Source organism: Chelon labrosus (assembly GCF_963514085.1).
Source record: "Chelon labrosus genome assembly, chromosome: 24".
Taxonomy (NCBI): domain Eukaryota; kingdom Metazoa; phylum Chordata; class Actinopteri; order Mugiliformes; family Mugilidae; genus Chelon; species Chelon labrosus.
The window spans coordinates 11843402-11865480 of NC_140357.1; the positions used below are offsets into that span (position 1 = coordinate 11843402).

The 22079-nt window shown below is 39.6% G+C and overlaps 1 protein-coding gene and 4 long non-coding RNA genes across 5 annotated transcripts in view; 3 read left to right on the forward strand and 2 right to left on the reverse strand.

Annotated features, from left to right (window-relative positions):
• LOC311509030 (CD48 antigen-like) overlaps positions 1-22079 on the forward strand; it is a 43201-nt gene that overhangs the window by 622 nt on the left and 20500 nt on the right. The gene's annotated exons all lie outside the window — the stretch shown is intronic.
• On the forward strand, positions 472-1470 carry LOC311509093. Its single transcript, XR_014699792.1, has 3 exons — positions 472-592; positions 674-767; positions 1120-1470. It is a non-coding gene; the product is annotated as an uncharacterized lncRNA (long non-coding RNA).
• Positions 4841-6905, forward strand: LOC311509203. The gene is made up of 6 exons (XR_014699805.1): positions 4841-5096; positions 5632-5697; positions 6005-6077; positions 6164-6222; positions 6322-6370; positions 6765-6905. It is a non-coding gene; the product is annotated as an uncharacterized lncRNA (long non-coding RNA).
• Positions 9250-10199, reverse strand: LOC311509331. The gene is made up of 3 exons (XR_014699825.1): positions 9758-10199; positions 9585-9669; positions 9250-9296 (listed from the first exon to the last, which is right to left on the reverse strand). It is a non-coding gene; the product is annotated as an uncharacterized lncRNA (long non-coding RNA).
• Positions 10305-14431, reverse strand: LOC311509040. The gene is made up of 3 exons (XR_014699788.1): positions 14348-14431; positions 14030-14108; positions 10305-10479 (listed from the first exon to the last, which is right to left on the reverse strand). It is a non-coding gene; the product is annotated as an uncharacterized lncRNA (long non-coding RNA).

Sequence of the window (22079 nt, forward strand, 5' to 3'; positions counted from 1 at the left end):
ATTGACTTCTACCCAAAATTCAAAGGTATTTAAAACCTTTAATGAAACCCTTGAAAACAAAAGAAGTTGTAATTAATAAATGAAGTTGATCTTCACGGGGTTTTACGTTTTCTATTTGAGGTGATTCAGATTTTAACATCTTAAAAAGCTTTTAAACATAAATAACCCCTTAAAGTGTGACCTTAAAAACATAACTTATTCTCCTTTTAGGTCGATGTTCGCTGAACACCACAACTGGAGAGCTGACCATCTCAAACCTGACACTAGAGGACAGTGGCAGCTACACAGTAGAGATCAATAACAGAGTCCTGAACCCAACTGAAATCACTGTTATCTGTAAGTGGAGGAAATATGACTGAAGTTTGTGTTTTATATATTAATTTATTCATCTGAACTCTAATGAAATGTTTGTTTGTTTCCATCAGCTGCTGTTCCTACTCCCACTATCTCCAAAAGGTGTGACGATGAGATGACCTACTGTGTTTTCACCTGTGAAGTCAACGACACTGCAGAAGCTCAACCAGTCACCTATTCCTGGATGTTAGGTGACATGATCATGGGGAATCAAATCAAGGAGCTCAACATAACAAAGGTACTTCATCTTCTATAATCTGGAAGTAAAAAGACAAAACTAGCATTTTGGTTCATGAGCTTTTTTCCTCTGGATTTCTAGGATGCGATGGAGGATTTGATTGCCTGTGGGGTGAAAAATCCAGTCAGTTCTGAATGGAGCAAAGAAGTCCCCAACCCTTTCTTCACCAATAACAGTGAGTTTCATATCAGTAAACATTAGAATAGAGGATGCTTGAAAACCACCATAAGTTTTATTAATTTCTTCATTTACTTTTCTGTAGACAATCTGTATTTATATTTACATCTCTAGGTGTGGTTTGTCTGTCTAGAAGTGATTCTTGTACAAATTTCCCAACAACGTGGTACAGAAAGGATACTAGTCATAGAGAGTTAATGATTTAACATCCACCTATTTAATTATTTCACTAAATACAGTTAAAGGGACTCATTTTGTAAACGTGAAGCTGATAAAGTTTAGTAATCCTGTGACACATGGGAATGCGCTGCTGGCACCGATCTCTAAAATGTCCTTTTTGCATTTTACAGATGGTCCTTTAGTCATGTGACAGAGTACGACGCATCCGTCACACGTTGCCCAGTCGACCAAACAACCCATCCACAAACTCATGTCCCAACACAGGAGAGCTGTCCACCTACACCTGAAGGACAAAGGACACTCCTTTGAAGACAATCTTTCCACCAGATTTTACTGCCAACAGTGGTTTTGTCTCATAGTTTGTTTGTATTTCACATCAAACATTTCTGTTACACTGTTTTCATGGAGATGAATTTGTCCTCGGAAACCTGCTGTGTTACCGGTTTAGTGCATGACTTGTGGTTCAGTAACATCAGGATGATTTTTCTCCTTTTGTTTGTGTCGTCACTGACAAACCTGAATAAATCACTGCTGTGAAAACAGAGGCGACCTGTGTCTGATTTAGTTTGTAGTAGTTCACTGTATCGCAGCTCGTTACTCACGTTCTGTTAATTAAAAGTCAGTATCCTGGCGCTGTCTGTCCCGTCCCTACCAGTTCTCCCGGGCCCAGGCCCTGACACTGATCCCATCACCAGCAATACATGGAAACACGGATCTGACGCTGTTGTGGATTTGGTCGGAGACGAGACTAAAATCTACGAGGGCTTCAAAGGTACAGTCACACAAGATTTAACAATTAAACAGTGGAGGTAGATCTTTGACTACTGGTTTAACACAGCACCTTTCTACGAAAACATCTCACATTGGCTTGATTCTTAAATTTGGAAAGAAAGAATTTATGATTTACTTTAGTTTTGTTTTAACTCTTTAATGTCTCAGTTTAGTATAACTCAATCGAAGAGGCAAAAACAAAACACATTTTTAAAATAAAATAAAATAAAATAAAAATGTAAACCGGAAGCGACTCATTGACTTTATTGTAGCCTATACATGATTACGTTGATGAATAAAACATTAGTTTACCTGTCAGTACAAAATCACTAATAATACTAATAATAATGTTAATTATTATGACAAAGTCGAGCACTTTTTGAAATACTTGAGGCGTTTATTAAACTTTATTTAGTTTTTGGATATTAGCATTAACCGGAAGTGCTGAACAGGTGTCGGTTAATTAACCTGATGAACGTTGAGCATGCAACGTAACTTCAATCTCGAGCTAACATTTAGTTTGTTTTAAAATAAAATAACTTGGGACGCTATGAAGAGGAAATACATAAAACAATAGACACGAAGACATCGAGAGTTATGTCCAGGTACAGTAATATTCCGTGTTACAGCAGCTACCTGCCCTGACTACCTGCTCGTGTTTACCTGTTAGCATCGAAGCTAATAGCGGTGTAGCTTGTGTTGTATTGCTAAAGTTAAGAAGAAATATTCTGTAACTTTGCACCTGCTTCATCCTTAATATATTTAATAAATTGTTTTATCTGCAAATGTTCTCAAACCCTGTACAGACATGTTGATTTGTAAATGCTGTGGCAGGATGTTCAGGAAAACCACCTGGAGGAAAAGTTAATTCTCTTTTTTTCCTGTAAGCTCATGCTCCACCAGACCAGTCCAGTAGGTGGCGGTAATGTACCTTTTAAGGTGGTTTGCTAACCGCTATTTAACATCAGAAGAAGAAGAAACAGGAAGTAGTGAACAGGTGTCGGCTAATTAGTCTGATGTTAAGCTAACAACGCAGCTTGTGTCTCAAGCTAACGTGTCGTTTGTCCGAAAATAAAATAACTTGTGACTCTTTGAAGAGAAAATAAAACAAAACAAAAAAAAAAACATAAATAGACTCGAAGACATCGACGTCGTTATGTCCAGGTACAGTAATATCCAGTTAAAGTTGTCTGGTGTTTAAGAGTAAGTTCAGAAAGCAGATAAGCACACCGTCTGCATGTAAAATGAGGTTCTCAGCGACGTAAACAAAGCAGTCTGTCAGTTGTTTGTGTTACTTAATAGTATCACTGTGCTGTGAAAAACAGATCTTATCTGTAAATGCTTAATTCCTTTTCTCCTGTCCTTTTTACCAACAGATTGTCAGAATCCTGCTCACATGTTGGAGCTGGTGTTAAAATGAAAGAGTGAATGTTGTACTATGGAAAAGTGCAAGTGGATATCTAAGTATATCACCCACTCTCCAACATTGTCAAAATGAGTCAAATGTTTATACGTTCTCACGTCTTTACATGTATGTCCATAGGTTTTCATAGAATGTGACCACAATAGGTCAAAATCTTATCTATCACAAAAAAATAAATGAGTTTTTGAAATATGCCAAGGCCACTTTGTGATGTCAGTTTAAAGAACTGTTATGAATTAAGTACGGGAGGGTGATGACTCAATACTGTCTGTCATCTTTCACTGGAAGCACATCAGGGTGATTTTGGGATATTATGACACAGTTTTTAAACAAAGTATGAAATATTTTTAATACCCATCTGTAAGAAGACAAATATAAAAACACATGTACAATATGCAGAGGTGCCAAAAGTACACACATTCTTTACTCAGTTGGAAGAACAGACACTTGTGTAAAATCAGACTCATAAAGTAACTCAATTGATTCAAATTCATTTAGATAGACAACTTTATTACTCAAGTAGTAGTATTAAAACATTTTAATTTCATATATAGAATATATTTTGCAAAGAGGACGAGAGGGAGAAAGATAGGTTAGTTGTATAATTTACAAATTGTATTCATGGAGGCGGTGGTAATTGGCCCTCAGTCTTTCTTCACGTCGACGTGACGCCTCTGTCGCTGGTTTACCTCTCTGGTAGCCAAGATGAACGTAGGAGACCAGTCTGGAGAGTTTACATCTGGGACAGCACTTGGCCAGCCTCGATTAAATAAATGTGATTGACACCCTGTACTGAGAGTAAGAAGGGACAACTGTAGTTTACATCACGTTGTTACAGTCTGAAATAATTCTCTACCGTTTTCAAATTATGTCCGTAGGGCCGTCTCAATCAGAGATCTGACAATATTTTTTTGTTAGATGATTCTGACCAGACTACCAAGACTGTATTGTACACAGATAGACAATGACTACAATTTGAGAACCACTGGTCGTGATAGCTAACGTTAGGTAGCAATGCTAAAAACAAAGACACAAGAGATCGCCACATAGCTTAACGTTGGAACTTCAAAGGGTAATCACAAATATATATATATATATATATATATAGATATAGATATATAGATATATAGATAGATAGATACTTTATTAATACCGAGGGAAATTCAAGCATCCAGTAGCAGTAACATACATTGAACAGACAATACCAAAGCTATATAAAAAATAGAAAGTAACTAGAAATGAAATGTTTTATACAACTATAAACTATGTTAAAAATATAAAGTGACCAGTAGAAGTAGGTTTTTTTTTTTTTTTTTATAAATATGAGAGCTACAGATGGGGAGGAATGTGTGCAATTAAATTAAATTAGTTTGTAAACAGATGAATGAAATTAAAAAAATGAATGAAAATCACAGTCACCACGTGTAGTAGAGGTGGACAGACAATATATATATATATGTATGTTTCTAATAATATTATAATACCCTGCTCTGTATTTTGGACAGTTTTAGTCAGCTCTTTAAGTAGTGTAATTACTGTAGCCTTACCTCTGGGAATTTTAAAGAAACTTTTTTGTTTTCCCCGGTTTGTACAGCCATATACTGCACAAAACTTTGGCATTGTCCTGTCACCCATCTGCTAACCTCCTATTGGTTGCGTTCTCCTAATTAAACTTCGAGTTAAAATCCATAGAAGCTAAATTACAAATGTTTTGCAGCTGGCACATTCGGGTGACGTCTGCACTTGCAATCACTGCGATAAACGGAAACACCTGACGCGTAGCCAATCAGGAGAGGGAGGAAGGGGACGAGTTAAACGGGGACCAATCGCAGCTCGACACGTCATACTTCCTGTCCACCGTTCACTCTTCATATACCCCTCTCGCCCGGCTTCAGATGCTCTTTAGACAGCGTTGTAGTCGGGACGTTGTTTTATGAAGGCTAGATATAGCAGGTAAGTGCTTCAACTTATGCCGGAAGTACTTTATTTTACGATACGTGTCTGTTTGGCAGCGTGGCTTTCCGTTTATGTGAAAGCTGCGCATGACGCTGCTCCTCACCTGTGACCGTCGAGCAGCCCAGTCTTCGTGGCCTGCAGTTATCCACTTCAACCTGATTTTTGCAATCTTTTAAGCTGACAATTTTGTTTGGTAAACTAAAGTAACATGCGTCACCTGAATGTTGTATTAGATTCTACATGTATGATGTTCTTCCTGCTTCTGTGTTGCCTTGAGACAACTTTATTGTTAAATCAATGAAATTGCCATTGATTAACATGGTGTCTGCAGCTGTGAAGCTCAATTTCTGGGATTATCTCCAATGTGTTTCTTGCATTACTAATGAGTCCTTTCACTGCAGGTAAGCACAGGTGTCGTGCATTTCAGAGGTCCTGCTTCCCTGCCATGTGTTACAGATCTACCATTAACGCATGCAGTGCTCTTATTGAACAGGCAGTTTTAGTCTTGCCTGATGTGTCTAACTCTGTTTAGGTTTCCATCATGGCTTCCAGAGAAGATCCGAGAGCAGTGACTTTCAGCCTGTCCTTACCAGATGAGGTAAAATTGTGTCCCTCTCTGAATCATGTTGAAAATGGACATATCTTTTAGCATCACTTACTGGACACTGTCATTACATGTGTGATTTTCATTTATTTCATTCAACTGTTTTCAACTAATTTAATTGCCCTCATAGTTATAAAAAAACCAACTTCTACTGGTAACTTTATATTTTTAACATAGTTTATAGTTGTATGAAACACTTTATTTCTAGTTACTTTCTATTTTTTTATATAGTGTCTTGTATGTCCCTCGGGATTAATAAAGTATCTATGTTTTGTGTCAACTACTTTCTTGTGCGTTTCAGCGTCGCCTTGAAGTCTGAAATCCGTAAACTAAACATTGTCCAGGTGCTGATCTGGGTCCTGATGGCGGCTCAGGTAGGGGCAAAGTTTTCCAAGTGTTTCAGTTTTGATTGCCTAAACGATATCAGCCGAGTTACAAAGTTGTCTTCTGTGTCCCCCAGTTTTACACCTGGTGATTGTCATCGCAGGAAGAAGAACTGAAGTGTGGTCTGGCTTTGAGGTGAGTAAAGACTGCAGAGAAGTGTTGTCCAGAATCATTTTATATTTGAAAGTGCTGCCTTTTTCATTAATGATTGCACATGTTTGTACCTCATTGTAGGCTCTGAGAGTGTAAAGTGCCTGGGAGAACTGGACGGAGGCCCTAGTATGTAAGTCCATTAAGAAACTACTCTAACTGTTCAAACCCAAAATAAAATTTCAGTATCCAACATATGTAATTGAGTATTATTGCAGAGTACATTTGGCATCAATGTTAAACAAAGTGAAGCTCTTAAAAGTAATGCTAATGGTTAAAAAGTAAACTTGAATGTTACATGGTAACAAACAATTGAGATGTTTCAGTGAAACCACAACCATCTGCGTTTAGCTGGCAAATTTTCATAGTGTTGACTGTGAATGTTTCCCCCTCAAGATCTGTTGTATCTGGGGGACCAAAAGCAAATGTTAGCATTGATTGTGTGTAATGCTAAAGTTAATGTGAAGTGTTTGGAGATGTTACCTTTTCACCAATTGGCCCCTCATTTTCAATGTTTCTAATTCCAGGGTCTGCTCCTTTTGATTAGTGTGACATTGTAAAGAGCTAACAATGTGTAGTGGTGTGTTTCCACTGAAGGTCTGTAAAGAAAGCACTGTGTTTTATTTGTAATGTTTAGAAAAAGTCAATAAATGTCATGTGTGAAGGTTGTGACAGTCTCAGTGAATTTTTTCGGTTGCTAGGCAGTGGTGCAGAACCTATCTTCTATCTTCTATCTTCTATCTTCTATCTTCTATCTTCTATCTTCTATCTTCTATCTTCTATCTTCTATCTTCTATCTTCTATCTTCTATCTTCTATCTTCTATCTTCTATCTTCTATCTTCTATCTTCTATCTTCTATCTTCTATCTTCTATCTTCTATCTTCTATCTTCTATCTTCTATCTTCTATCTTCTATCTTCTATCTTCTATCTTCGTGGTGCCTCCATAAGCCCATTCATTCCCTATGGGGAATTTTCAAAAATGAGGCTGTGGTAGCACACCTGCAGCCACTAACCTTGATGTTTACAATAGACAGTGAAGGAGACTGATTAAACACATTACTCTGCTTTATTCCATATACACAATGAACCGTTGTGGCATGTGGATGCAGTCACATCAGCTCCATCAACATGTACAAACAGGGCTTCTCCAGACACTTCATCTCTTTGACCACAGCTGAATGAAGTGGACTCAAGCCTGCATACACAAAGGACACCATTAAATCACCTCAATGACATAAACAAGTTCAGTGTTACAAACAAAACACTCACCATCATAGTTGAACATTTCTATGTCCATGCCTTTGCAAATGACAACACATTGAAGCCAAGATTACCCATTGCAAGTCAAAGGTGGATGACACAAAGATTAACTTTAGCAGTTACTGATTAACAAGTCACATAACCACAACATAACAGTCAAACATGCAAAGTCAAGTCTTTAAAAGAGTTATCTATCCACTAAGTACACAAACTTATTCCTATAATAATCTTTTAGTACTTTAAAGGCAGTACAAGTGGAAAACTGTTTACTGTAGTACTTGTGTATTTTTTTACTGCAGGTACATTTCACTGTATAACTGTGCATGTGACAAATAAAACCCATCTATCTAAACTAATTTTAGATTACACTGATAATAAAAAAAAAAAGATTGTAAATGACTCAAAGGCTATTTGTTGCATTCTTTCATCTAAATAATATAATAAACATTTCTGATCTTATTGTTAGAGACAGTGTTACCTTTACACAAGACACTTCTCCTCCTATATGTACTTCTGTTTAAAGGATCAGCTCACCTGAAGGCTACAAACATGCAGGGGAGAGCAGTCTCTGGTGTTGATCTGAGCGACATCAGGTGCTGATTGGTTGCCACGGCGATCTGCAGAGCAGTCTGCACACAAAAGCAGAGTACGGCTTAGACAAGCTGAAATAAAAATCCACATTTACAGCTACTGGGCCTAAGCTTCCGTACCTGTTCTTTTAGATCCAGGGAGGCTCGTCTACCTTGAGCCACTGCTATGTGGAGAAACCTGCAAGACAAAATTGATAGCTCAAAAACAGATATGCATGACAGTGCTTTGGTTGACTTCATTACGATTTAGTCCAATGCATCAACAGTATACTCTAATAATACGTTTTATTTAGAAAGGTGCCCAAGGACACTGTACAAATTAAGTATAGGCAAGGAATGACATGACATAAGGTGGACACGGTACATAGAATGGCGAGGAACATAAAACACACAATAGTACACTGAGCACAAAAAGATGCGTTTTAAAAGTGGGCATTCCACAGTTTGGGGACTGCTAAAGGACATGTGTCTGTAGAGCAGAAAGTAAGGAGATCTGATGGTGTAGGGATTTATAGACTAAGAGAAGGATTTTGTAGTGGACAGGAAGCCAATGCAGATGCTGGAGGATGGGAGTAATGTGATCCCAGGACCTGGTGAGTAGCCTTGCAGCAAAATTTTAGGCATACTGCAGCCTGTTTAGACTTTTAGCCAGAATGCCATACAAAATAAAAGCACCCACCATGCAGTCAGTGTTTACCGTTAAATAATTACTATACAAATTAAAGTCTGAGGTGTCTCAACTATCGCAATCTTTTCATAATTAACTACTTTATTTTGAAGGAAAGGTTTTGTAAACTATGGCAGTAACAATTAATCCTTCAAAGTAGTTCTATCTTCTTGCATAAGCCCGTTCATCCTCAATGGGGAATATCCAAAAATATACAGCTGCCATGTGTAAATGACACATTAGTCAATAAAGGGGAGAAAACCATTACAAACACCTTACTCTGCTTTATTCCATAAACACAATGAACCTTAATGGCATAGGAAGCAGCAGAGTGTGGATGCAGTCACGTCAGCTCCATCAACATGTACGAACAGCGCTTGTCCAGACACCTCATCTCTTTGACCACAGAATGAAGACAAGTCAAGCCTGCGTACACAAAGGACACCATTAAATCGCCTCAATGACAACTTCACTGTTTTAAACAAAACACTCACCATCATAGTTCAACATTTCTAAGTCCATGGCTTTCCCAGTCAGGCTCTGCACAAGCAACAACACATAACAAGTTACCTAAGTCAATACAACAGTCAAAGTAAAGTCTTTAAAGGAAATATAAAACAGTTATCTGTTCACTAAGTACATCAACTCATTTCTATTAAAATCTTTTACTAATTTAAAGGCAGTTGAAGTGAAAAACAAAAATACTTTTGGATTACACTGTTAAGAAAAAACAACTGTAAATGCCTCAAACCAAAACCTATTTGTAGCAATCAATTATCTAAATAAATAATATACTTCTGATGTTAGTGTTACCTTTAGACAACACACCTGAAGACGAGACAAATGACCTTTCTGAGCGTGCAGGGGAGAGCCACCCCAGAAGTCCCTGGTGCTGATTGGTGGCCACAGCAATCTGCAGAGCAGTCAGAGTACAGCTTAGATTGGGAGGAAAAAAAAACAACCTTTACACATTTACAACTACTAGGCCTGAGCATCCGTACCTGTCCGTTGGGTTCCTTTAAATCCAGGGAGCCGTAGCCCGTCTACCTTGAGCCACTGCTATGTGGAGAAACCTGCAAGACAAAATGGACAGCTCAAAAACAGATATGCATGAAAATGACTACAGTTTAATCTAATGCGTCGACAGTATACTCTAAAATAAAAACACCCACCGTGCAGTCAAACACTCTCAGTCAGTGTTTACCATTAAATAATTAGTATTTAACTGCTATACAAATTAAAGTCTGAGGTGTCTCAACTATCGCAATCTTTTCATAATTAACTACTTTATTTTGAAGAAAAGGTTTTGTAAACTATGGCAGTAACAATTATTCCTTCAAAGTAGTTCTATCTTCTTGCATAAGCCCATTCATCCTCAATGGGGAATATCCAAAAATATTAATACCACTACTGACCTTGATGTTTACAATTGACAGTGAAGGAGCAAGAGGATGCCTGAAATGACTGCGTGAAGGCAGTTCAGTTGATTGATTGAGCCAAGTCAGGTGTGCTGCTCCATGGTTGGACTGAAAACCTGCAGCGGCCCTTTCACGGATCAGTTTGACACCTGTGATTTAGAGGATTCATCAACGTCCACAAAATTCTAATTCATCTGAAAAATGACTGAACTCAGTCTAAATGACATGAACAGCTACAAACAAGAGGAGGACGTTCCATGTGGAGTCAACCAGGAGTTCCCGCCTCAGACGTTGATCATTTGTTCCTGTTGAAGAGTTAACACATGTGATAGAAAGTCCAAAATATTAGAGACGCCGTTTATCCAATTATAGCTGCTTTTACAGACAGAGCCTCAACATTTTAATTTATAGACCGAGTATTGATTTAAACACTCCATCTACATTATTCTTCTCATTTACAGACAGATACAAACTTGATGTTCCTGTCAGATTTAACTCTGACATGACTGTATGTAGACAGGTGTTTGATTTTTATATTTCTGCTGAATCACTTTTAAATAAAGGTTCATCTTATCTGAAATAATCACCCCATGTCTCTATAATTTTGAGATGATCAGTAATAGACTGAACTGTCAGGACATTTGTTTCTGCAGTGATCAGATCAGACACTTTACTTGTTAGTTTTATTGTTGATAAAACACAGAAAGTCTGCTTTAAATCAACATTTATTTTGTCAGTTTATCATTTCTCTAAACGCAGCAGAGCAGCAACACGTTGACTCTGTCCGTGTGTTGACCAACTGTCAGTCAGTTCAGTGACTTAGTGGTGAACACTGAGACTGAGAGGAAGCAGCAGGTCAGTCTGCAGAGTCTGGTTTTGCTCTTTAACGAGCGGATTCAACAGTCAGAGGCAGGAGGACGCTCGCTGCTCTGAAAACAGACTCACCTGCGCAGGTGAACGCAGCCTGTTCATCAACACAAACAAACCGACACCAGAGTAAAGGAGAAAAAGCCACGACACTGAGACTGAAACATCCAGAGGAGAGGAAGAGGAGGAGGAGGAGCAGTGATGAAGCTCAGACACATTAGAGTCACACCTGATCCTGATCGATTTAATCAACAGAGGACAAGAAGTGGTTAGAAACTATTACCGCCCCCCAATGGTCACTGCCAGTAACTACATCTATAGATATCCCAGTAACTCCTTGTTCTTGGGTCCTCTGGATCATGATGTGAAGCCTTTCCTCAGAGATTCTGAAGGTTTGGGTTAAAGCTCTGGATGTATTTTGAATATTAATACCAAGATGACAGACTGAAAAGATGTGAAAAATATAAAAATAGATAAGTGTTGTATGAGCCCTGGCTTAGTGACTTGGAGATGGGTGGATGAAGCTTTTGGGGCTTCTTCCTCAAAAAAGATTCAAAGCCTCAAAGACAGACACGACCAGTGACATCCAGTGGTCATCTGCAATTATAGCAGCCTTCCAATGATTCACACACCACGTTGAATCTAGTTCCACAAACAACAACAAAACAAAGTCAGTCAAGACTGAAAGGCTCTAAGAAAGAGAGGAAACATATGGACAAATTAGTGATGGAGAAACCAAAGCTTTCTGAACCACTGAATCAGTCTGAAGCAGTTGTGTTGAAATGGTTCAAGTGTGTCGATTAATGGACCAACTACCTCTCCAACAGGCTGCAGTATGTGAGGCTTCACGACTGTGTGTCTGATGTGGTAGTCTGCAGCACGGGGGCAGCGTAGGGTACTGTGCTCTCTCCCTTCCTCTTCACCCTGAACACATCGGACTTCAGACACAACACTGACAGCTGCCACCTCCAGACGTTTCTCTTTCTGATGATACAGCCATTGTCGGGCGTGTGTCTCAGGGAAACGATCTGGAGTCACCTGGAGGTCATCGCCAACTTTGTGGACTGGTGTGCTCTGAACCACCTGCACATCAACGCCAGCAAGACAAAGGAGGTGGTGACTGACTTCAGCAGGAAACCACTACTCACTGCACCGGTGAACATCCAGGGCTTGGACATGGAGGTCGTGGAGGATTACAAGTACCTGGGTGTTCACCTGAACAACAAACTGGACTGGACACACAACACAAACGCCCTGTACAAGAAGGGCCAAAGTCGTCTCCACCTGCTTAGACGACCGAGGTCCTTTGGAGTGTGCAGGACACTGCTCAGGACTTTCTACGACTCTGTGGTGGCTTCTGCCATCCTGTATGCAGTTGTCTGCTGGAGCAGTGGGAGCTCAGAGAGGGACAGGAAGAGACTCAACAAGCTGGTCAGACGGGCCGGCTCTGTCCTGGACTGCTCTCTGGACTGCATCAGACTGTTTCAGACCTCAGCAGCTCCTTCAGCAGCAGACTGCTGCATCCACGCTGCAAGAAGGAACGCTACCGCAGGTGCTTCATCCCAGCTGCCATCAGGCTGTACAACACCAGCCTGAGTCAATAAGAACTGTCTTTTTGCACAAACCACTACCTCAACATCTTGTAGTTTTTCAAAGTTTTAGCAATTATTTATTTGTAAACCGGAGTAGGGAGGAGTCAGGGGGAGGAGTGCTTTATGAATTCTTCGCTGCCGCACCAGGAAATCTGTGTGGGTTCAGTAAAAACTACAGTGGCTGGGAAGTGCAAAACAACATTACAAAATGTGAAACTCTTTCACAAAGCTTGAGATAAATTTACATTTTAGGAAACATTTTTACTTATCATAAAACAAAATGACATTGCCATAACACATTTACAAGTCCCGAAACAAAATTACATTTCAGAAAACAAATTAACAAGACGCGAAACACTTTAACAAACGCCGACACAAATTTACAAGCGGCAAAAAACTTTTACAATTCCCGAAACAAATTTACAACCATCAACCGGAAAGGGAAAGTACCAACTCTGGGGTTGAACCGGATGTGATTAATGGGAGCAGGAGTTGACGATGATCCAGGATGGATAGTGATGGAGTTATGTTTTGCCCGTTTCTGTTCGTTCTTTGTTGCTGTTGTCATCGGTTCACCTAAATGTGCAGTTGCTTTTGTTAAGAGGTTTTTATAATGTTAAAGTATGTGAGCATGTGTTTTCTCATTAACTTGTTTTTGATCCATGATTCTCAAACTGTGGTCTGTTTAAAAATAAACAAGTATTTCAAGAGATTTTGTTCTCTGTAATACAAAATGCAATAAATACTCATTACTTTGTTTTATTTTTTATTCATATATTTCCCACTTTGAAATAATGAAGCTGTGGGTGACAAATTCAGACACTTTCTGTGCATGTTCCACCATTACAATTAACCTCTCAATTTCTTTTGGTTTTAGATACAGTTCAGTTGCAGACTGCCAGTACTCTGGCTTCTGTAAATGATTGTGCTCCATGGCTAAGTCCAAGTACTCCTGCATGTTTGCGTCCCCACATGGAGCTCATTGAGCTCATGTGTTGACCACAAAACGGGCAAAACATAACTCGATCACTGTCCATCTTGGATCACCGTCAACTCCCGCTCCCGGGAATCACTTCCAGTCCAACCCCGGAGTTGTACATTCCCTTTCCGGTTGATGGTTGTAAATTTGATTCGGGAATTGTAAGTGTTTCGCCGCTTGTAAATTAGTTTCAGCGTTTGTAAAAGTCTTTTGTGTCTTGTTAATTTATTTTCTGAAATGTAATTTTGTTTCGGGTCTTGTAAATGTGTTATGGCAATGTCATTTTGTTTTATGATATGTAAAAATGTTTCTTAAAATGTAAATTTATCTCAAGCTTTGTGAAAGTGTTTCACATTTTGTAATGTTGGTTTGCACTCCCTGACCACTGTAGGGGGGATATAAATAATAATACTATACCTGTAGGACGTTCTTGCGAAGCTCCTCTTCTTCAGGTGAAGTCTTGGAAACCATCATGGCCGTGTCCCGTCCTGATGTTCTGGAGTGATAGAAGAAGGAGGTTAGAACAAAACTGACTAACATTTACTAATGTGCAACAAGTTCCAACAAAAACAATAATATTTTATTACAACCTGTTACTCTACTATTATAAAATAGTAACAGAGCATGTAAAAAACAAAAATAATAAAAGTCTACAACCATCAGGAGTTTTATTGTGGAGTAAAAAAAATTATGGAATTTTAAAACAGTTTTAAATAGTAATGTAATCTACTATACCTATATGGTGTCATTGGTTGCCTGGTTCCTGTTCTTTGGGTGAAGTCCTGGAAATCATCATGGCTGTGTCCCCTCTCGATGTTCTGGACCGATAGAAGGAGGTTAGAACAAAACTGACTAACATTTACTAATGTCACTATTTTATTACTATCTGTTACTCTACTATTATAAAAGAAGTCATAAAGTCATAGTATAGTATGTTGAAAGAAAGTTAACATTTTAGTAAAAGTGAGGAAGCAACAAAAACACAAAGAGACATGAAAACAACTATTGCTGCTTGATAAAGGACAACCAGAGTCTCTGGTCTGCCTGGTTATGTTACGAGCATAAAGGTAATTAAAGCTGCAAGCAGCGTTGAACACACCCCACTCCCATCGGGTCACTGCAGTTCTCAGGGGACACACTGGAGTAACAATGCACCATGGCACGATGCAGTCTGTGCAATTCAATATTTTACAGAGCAAATCATCTGTGACAGCTGTAAGTCTTGGCTGTTTTGAATGTATTCTCTCTGTGGCATCAAAGTATGTTAAAACAGCTTCTCACACACACACACACACACACACTGACAGACAGACAACCCACCAGAGAGAAATGTATTTGGCTCTATCTGCTGTCCTGTCAACATTTGAAGTGAATCCAATCACCCTGACAGTAACAGCAGGTCACGCTACAAAATAAGACATTTCCTGTTCTCAATAGGTGGCACTACAATATTTGTATAATTAAGTACATTAAAACAGCTTCACCAACTATTACAGGTTAACCAACACACACACACACACACACACACACACACACACACACACACACACACACACACTGACAGCCACCAGAGAGAAATGCTGTGGCTCCATCTGCTGGACAAAGTAGCACACTACATGAAATGATGATGGAATTAGTAAGACAGTGACTCATTTCACTTTCACAACCACAACAGGCCCAAAGTTTAACGAAAACTCACAAGTTTCGTAGCAAGTCATCACGATGAGCATAAGTCTGTCCTGATAAAATCTGAAGAGAATCCAATCACCTTGACAGTAACAGCAGGTCACACTAACAAACACAATACAAAATCAGACATTTCCTGTTCATAATAGGTGGCGCTACAATAATTACATGAATATTGACATATGGATGTGTGCAGTTAGGGACCATCAACACTACTGTAAAGTTTGATGCACTTTGGACTGAATTACAGCACGTTTAATGCAACTTCCTGTTTCATGGTGCGTCATGAAACTCTGAGGGGCCAGAACACCCACGCCACTTTGACGAAAAGTCAAAAACTTATGTCAGGTTCCTTCGCCTTTCTTTCGACAACTTATTTCCAAATTCAAAGTCAATCTGATAAGGCATCAAGCCTGAGGGCAACCAAGACACAACCAAAGCTTTGTCCAACTTTCACAGTTTTATCAAAATAACAGACTTCCTGTTGGGTTTAGAATATGGCTCCAACTGACTTTTTTTGTGCGTCCTGGGATGTTACATATATGTGATATATTTCCAGATTTTTAGACCCAACAGGCTTCAGGGGGTGGTCCAAAGATGGCGCTACAGAGAGATTTTGCCACACCGGTGCTCAAGGCCCTTATACATTAAATTTTTCGGGCGAACACAGGCGTCTGCAGATTTTCAGGACTTTTTGTGCATGTTTAGACATGATCTCATTGGAGGAAAGACGCGGACAGTACAAAAACAATAGGGTCTTTGCAACTCCCATTGCATGGCCCCGTTGGCCCCCTGCTACTTCGTTGCTCGGGCCCCAATAATAATAAAACTTTCAACAAAACGTCACAACTTCAGTCTTTCATCAAGTAGCAGTGGCTGTCTTGGTGTCTCTTTAATTGTGGTTTCCTGTGTTGTTAGTTGATTTTCATCCTCACATTTACACCTGGTGGTGGGGGACTAAACTTCTTCGCTAAACTGGTTTGAATGGGTATCAATGAATTTTAATCTGGGACTTTTATTAAATGATTTCATTGATAATTGTTTGATTTGAAGGATTTCAGGTTAACTCAGAGAAATAAACATTCACATTTAGTCTCATTCATTCGTAGATTCAAATTACCCAAATGTTTGTTCCATGTGCTCCATCCACACCTGTCCAGGTAGAAGGCCGGACTGACAAACAGGAAATAGAAGATCCCAATGTGATTTACAGAAGGGGGAGCTGGACTGTACCAAGTTGTAGAAGGGGTGTTTGGTAGTTGTTAACCATAATCATATAAAAATGTCCATTACATGCATTCATACAATTTCAGCATTTAGTTTGAAAATCATGAGATGTCATTAAGATGTCAGCCTGTAGGTAAAAGTTAGATGGTGATGGAAAGATGTTTTATTTCATTAATGATGATCATTTTCTACTTGCTTGTGTTGGCAATCTGTATTTGGGCGTCTGTGAAATCAGAGAAGATGGAGGAAAACACATGGAAGTAGGATGGAAGTTTCCTTGCTTGCTGGTGGGAGTCTTCACGATGACAGGTGAGTTTCTTCAGTTTCTGTTACATAATCCAAAGACAAATGCAAAACATATGTTTTATTTTCTGTGGCAGCTACTTCTCAGATTTTACACCTCTCTGAATTATTGACTCCTGACTCAGATGAACGATTCTTCCTCCAAAACTTCACCACACCTGAGTGACACGGTGAACAACAGACAAACGTCCTTTTAAAGCCTCAGACTGATGTTTCACCACAAAACCTGGCTGCTGCTGAAATCATCTTTTGCAACAGGGACAAAATATTATGAACAATCCAGATAAATAAATAAAAATAAATAATTAATTCTTTAGTTTGATAAAAAAGCTTTTATTTTCCCCACAAACATTTAATCACATCTTAATACAGTTTCCTGTTAGGCCTCACTGTGGAAGTATAGTTTATCATTTAATAAAAATAAATCTGTCCAATGAAAGTGACTCTAGTTTCTCTACCATTTCTGAGGAGACTGTGCTGACCTGGAGTCAGAAGGTTTCTCTGTGAAGCTCATGATGAGACGAGCTCTGAGGAAAGGTACAGTATGAGAAGGTGACGAAGTCAGACGACGACTCGTCTTCAGTTTTCATCTGGAAACTCATCGAAAAGAAGGACGACACATCCTGGATTTACTGAAGGAGGAAGAGGACACAGAGACACAGAAACATTTAGAGGATTTATACTTGTTAGTAGATTAGTTTTATTGTTGATAAAATACAGAAAATCAACATTTATTTTGTCAGTTTATTATTTTTCTAAATGCAGGTGGACTTCACTAAAGTGACCCCCAGTGGTCACCGCCAGTAACTACAACTGTCTACATCCAATAACACTGAGATTCAAAGTGACTCATTTATATTACGAGCTTAAAGGCAATAAAAAATCTTTCTTCAAAACTCTAGTATACTTTTGACAAAACTTTGTCATAATTTTAGCCCTTCAAGTAGCAAGAGCTTGTGATTTACCTGTTAGTTCATTTTCAACATCATAATATTTTTGTAGGTGTAAGGGACAGATGGATATGAAATTCTGGTCTTTTTCCCAAACTGGGGTTAATAGGCATCAATGAATTTTAATCTATAAACGACTGAGACTCTTCCTAAATGATTTTATTTAATGGTTTCAGAGTTAATTTGCAGCCAAATAACTAATTGTCCAAGGAAGTCCTGCTTAAATGTAGTGGTATAAATATACACACAGACATGGTTAGCTTTAGCCGAACAATGGCCGCGTTTCCCAAATGCGATCGTTCTTAAGGACTTAAGAAGGCTCCTAAGAAGGGTTCGGCTAAGAAGGAGCCCTAAGATACGGGTGTTTCCCAGAAGCGTTCTTAACTGCCTTCTTAGGAGAACCTTAAGATCAAGCCTAAGAAGCTTCTTAAGAAGCTCTTAACGGGAGCTGTCAACCGCGGTGGTGCTGATACTGAATCAATCGATGCCAGGCTAATCGATCACCCACTCCTTTATCAGCGCTGAGCGCTGTTTATAAGCGTCTCTCCTGCTCAAACAAAGTGTTTGCACGTGGATATAGCATTAAGTTAATTTTTGTTTTAAGTGTGTGTATGCCATCAGGTGTATCCAAGTAGTAATCAAGCCCATTAGCGCATATATACCCCCATGAATATTGGCACACACATGTGAGAATGGATGAAACTGGCAGCAAAAAGAGCAAGCGGGCACCGTCGTTTACCGCGGAGGAGATGGGCGTCCTAGTGGACGAGGTGTGGCAGCACCGTGAGGTTTTATTTGGAGGAACAAAAGTGAAAAAGAACATCACGGTGAAGAACCGTGTATGGCAGGCTATAGCAGAGAAGATGTCCCCCTCCAGCCCATGTGGCCTGCGTGACTGGGGTGCTGTCAGAAAGAAGTGGCAGGAGTTTCAGAGCCTGGCCAAAAAGAAGAGTGCCAAGGTGAGAAGGGAAGCCATGGGCACGGGTGGTGGAGCACCGGGTGGGACGACCCTCACTCCCGATGAAGAAACGAGGACCTCTCAGAAAGTGAGGAAGAGGAGCCATCCGGGAGCGGAGTAGGGGCGTGCACGCCCACAGGAGAGGACGACCCCACACAACCGTGCCCTGTCCCCGCACAACCGTGCCCTGTCCCCGTGCGCCAACCAGCACGGCCCAGTGTCCGCATGCGGGGAGGCTTAACCAGGCGGCCTGCAATAACCACCTGCACCTGCAGCGAGACGCTGGTGCGCCTGGAGAGGGAGAAGCTGGTGGTGCTGCGGGGGATAGAGGACCAGCTCCTGAGACAAACTGCTCTCCAGGAAGAGATGGTCCGGATGAAGCAGGAGAGGTTGGAGCTGCACCGGAGACAGCTGGCGCTGTCCGAGGCACAGTTCAACCGTCCCTCCATCTCCGTTCCAATCATCCTTCCCCAGGATTCAGGTACGGGACAGTTCTAGTTTGTTTTATTAGCATTACGCAATGTATCCCATTCAATTTCATGAATCAATCCCCCTTCTTTGCAGGTGATGCAGACGCCCAGACGGCCCAGTGAAGCCGGAGACACCACCCCTCCTCCCCCATTATGCTTTCAATAAACTTTGGTTTCCTTTTCAACCATGTATTGTGTGTATCATTTTGCATTGAAATGAGTATTAAACCTAGCAACAAAAAGTCCGAGGCAATTTGTAATTTCAAGTAATTTATCTAAGCGTAGGTTCATGACGTGTGCGTAATGTGCGCCCTGACGCACATAAACATTTATATAAACCGCCTGGCTCCGCGCTCGGCGACGCTGTTGATTAGCAGCGAGAATGTGCTGTATTGCAGCCATGGTTTCTCACACACGCGGACTTTGGCAACGCCTTTATATAGAGTAGCAGGTGAAGCCTCTCTGGATTAGGTTCAGCTGAGTTCAATTACATCTGTTTCCTTGATATCTGTGAAATGCCACAGGGTGGTTGATGTTTTTTATGTGTAAACTCATATGCAGATGTGTGGAAAACTTAAACGTGTACTTCAATAATATATATTTTTTTCCTTCTCTACTATTAGCCTATGTTTCTTGCGCCAGTGCTCCACAGCTATGAGTGCATTTCAACATTAAACATTGTTTTATTATTTCAAAAAGTGGAGGATATAAATTTCCCTGACGCAGCTTGATCACTGTAGCCTAGAAATCTAGACGCCCCTGGTGGCAGGCTATGATCACTGAGCATTTGATCGCTAAGAAGGCTGTTAAGAGTGGGTCGGATCGATCTTACGTTTCCTTCTTAGTGAAAGATCTTCTTAAGCTAAGAGCGACTCTGGGAAACGCGTTCTTCTTTCGGAGCGTTCTTAAGAGCGCTCCAAAAGAAGATCTTAGCGCTAAGAGCTTCTTAACTCGTTTGGGAAACGCGGCCAATGCTAGTAGGACATGCTAACATTTAGCCAACATTTTAAGTCTGAAAAGGTCAGATTGAGGGCGAAGGTGCAACAAAGGAAGGAAACTTTTGGGGTTTTGCCAGCATTACATTTGCAAGCATTGACTTTGGTATTGGCCAGTAACAAAACAAGCAATTAAGAGACATCAAAACACCTGTTGCTACCAGAGTTTGTGGCCTAATTAGGTAACTAGCTTAAAGGCAAACGTTTTTCACATTCTTAAAATTTTCTTCAAAACTCTTTTATTTTGATGCAACTTTAGTCTTTAATCAAGTAGCAATAGCTGTCTTGATGCCTCTTTACTTGTTGTTGGTTGCTTTTCACCATCACTGACATTTCTCCTGAAGTGGTTTGAGAGGGAGCACACTCAACAGAGACTTTGCAGTTTGACATAAATTAATTAAAGAACCTATAAATGAATGAGACTGCAGCTACCAGATTATTTAGGAAATAGATCTGAAATTAGCATTTGCTACTCTTCATAGGCTAAAGCTAAGAGGGCCCAAGAAAAGCTTTAGCATTAGCTAGCTTTACCGGAGGTGGAACATGTTAATTTAACATTTAAACATTTTTTTTTTAGATTAATTAAGTGGGGTAAAATACTAATATACAGCACTATTTTAACCAACATTTAGATGTTTTCAGGGTAAATGAGTGAAATACACAGTCTCGTGCATTTATAGATTCAAATTACCCAAATGTTTGTTCCACGTGCGTGCTCCCATCCACACCTGTATAGGTAGAAGGCCAGACTGACAAACAGGAAGTGGGAGAATCCAATTGAATTTATAGAAGGGGCTGTACCAAGTAGGGTAAAGTATAAGGGGTGGTCGGTTGCGTTGTGGGTTTTAAATCAGGTAAATAATGTCTTTGTAAAATGCTGGACATCATAAAACATTCATGTTCAGTTATTAAAATGTGTTAAGTTTAACCCTTTAACACCAATACATTTATTTATTTATTTTTTTTACTAAATACAATTAAAGCTAATCATTTTGTCAACAGGAAGCTGATGAAGTTTACAGTTATCCTGTGACAAATGGGAATCAGCTGTTGATTTTCCAATAATTTTATTGATTGACAAATGTGGATTCTCCACTAAACGACAGATGTTTTCGTCATGACAGATGTGTTGAAGTCACTCAGATTATTTTGACTCTTTTATTTGTCTAAGAATCATCCCGTCAGGACCAAGCATCCGCTGAAGACACGAGAGTGTGAACTACAAGTAAGTAAAGTTTTACTTATATGTAGAGCCTGATGCTGTAAGTCAGTTATTTTGAAATGAACCCTGGTTTTTGCCTTTTTCTGCAGGAAACACGTCTCACAACATCGGAACAGCTCAAGCTCAAGACAAAATGGACAAATCTAATTTTCTTTGTGTCATAAAAAAAGAAGAGGATCTGCTATTCTGATAAACAATCTGTAGGTAACATCAGACATCTTGGTGTTAACATTTCCACCAAGCTGTCAGAGCTGTTCTCTCTGAATTTTGCAGCATTCAGATTCAGATTCAGAAAATGTTATTTGTCCATGGTGGACAATTTAAGGCATAATTTAAGCATTACAAAGAAGTGTAGAAGAAGACTCTACCCACTGGAACAGTATCCTCCCACCATAAAAGAAATCATAAAAGAAATCATAAACTTTGTTTTATTTTATATGGATAATTTTTAGCAACCCTGTTAAAAGAAAGCCTAAGCTATGTGCTATAAAATAAGTCTGATGAGTTCACAGTTCAAAAATTACGTAACAGTGGTCCAGAAACATCTAGAAGGAACGAGTACACCTGCGCAGGTAAACCACCTGATTAACTTGGACCAATCAGGTCAGTTTTTAAGCGCGTTATTGAGTTATTGAAGACTGTAGTTCTGTGACGGG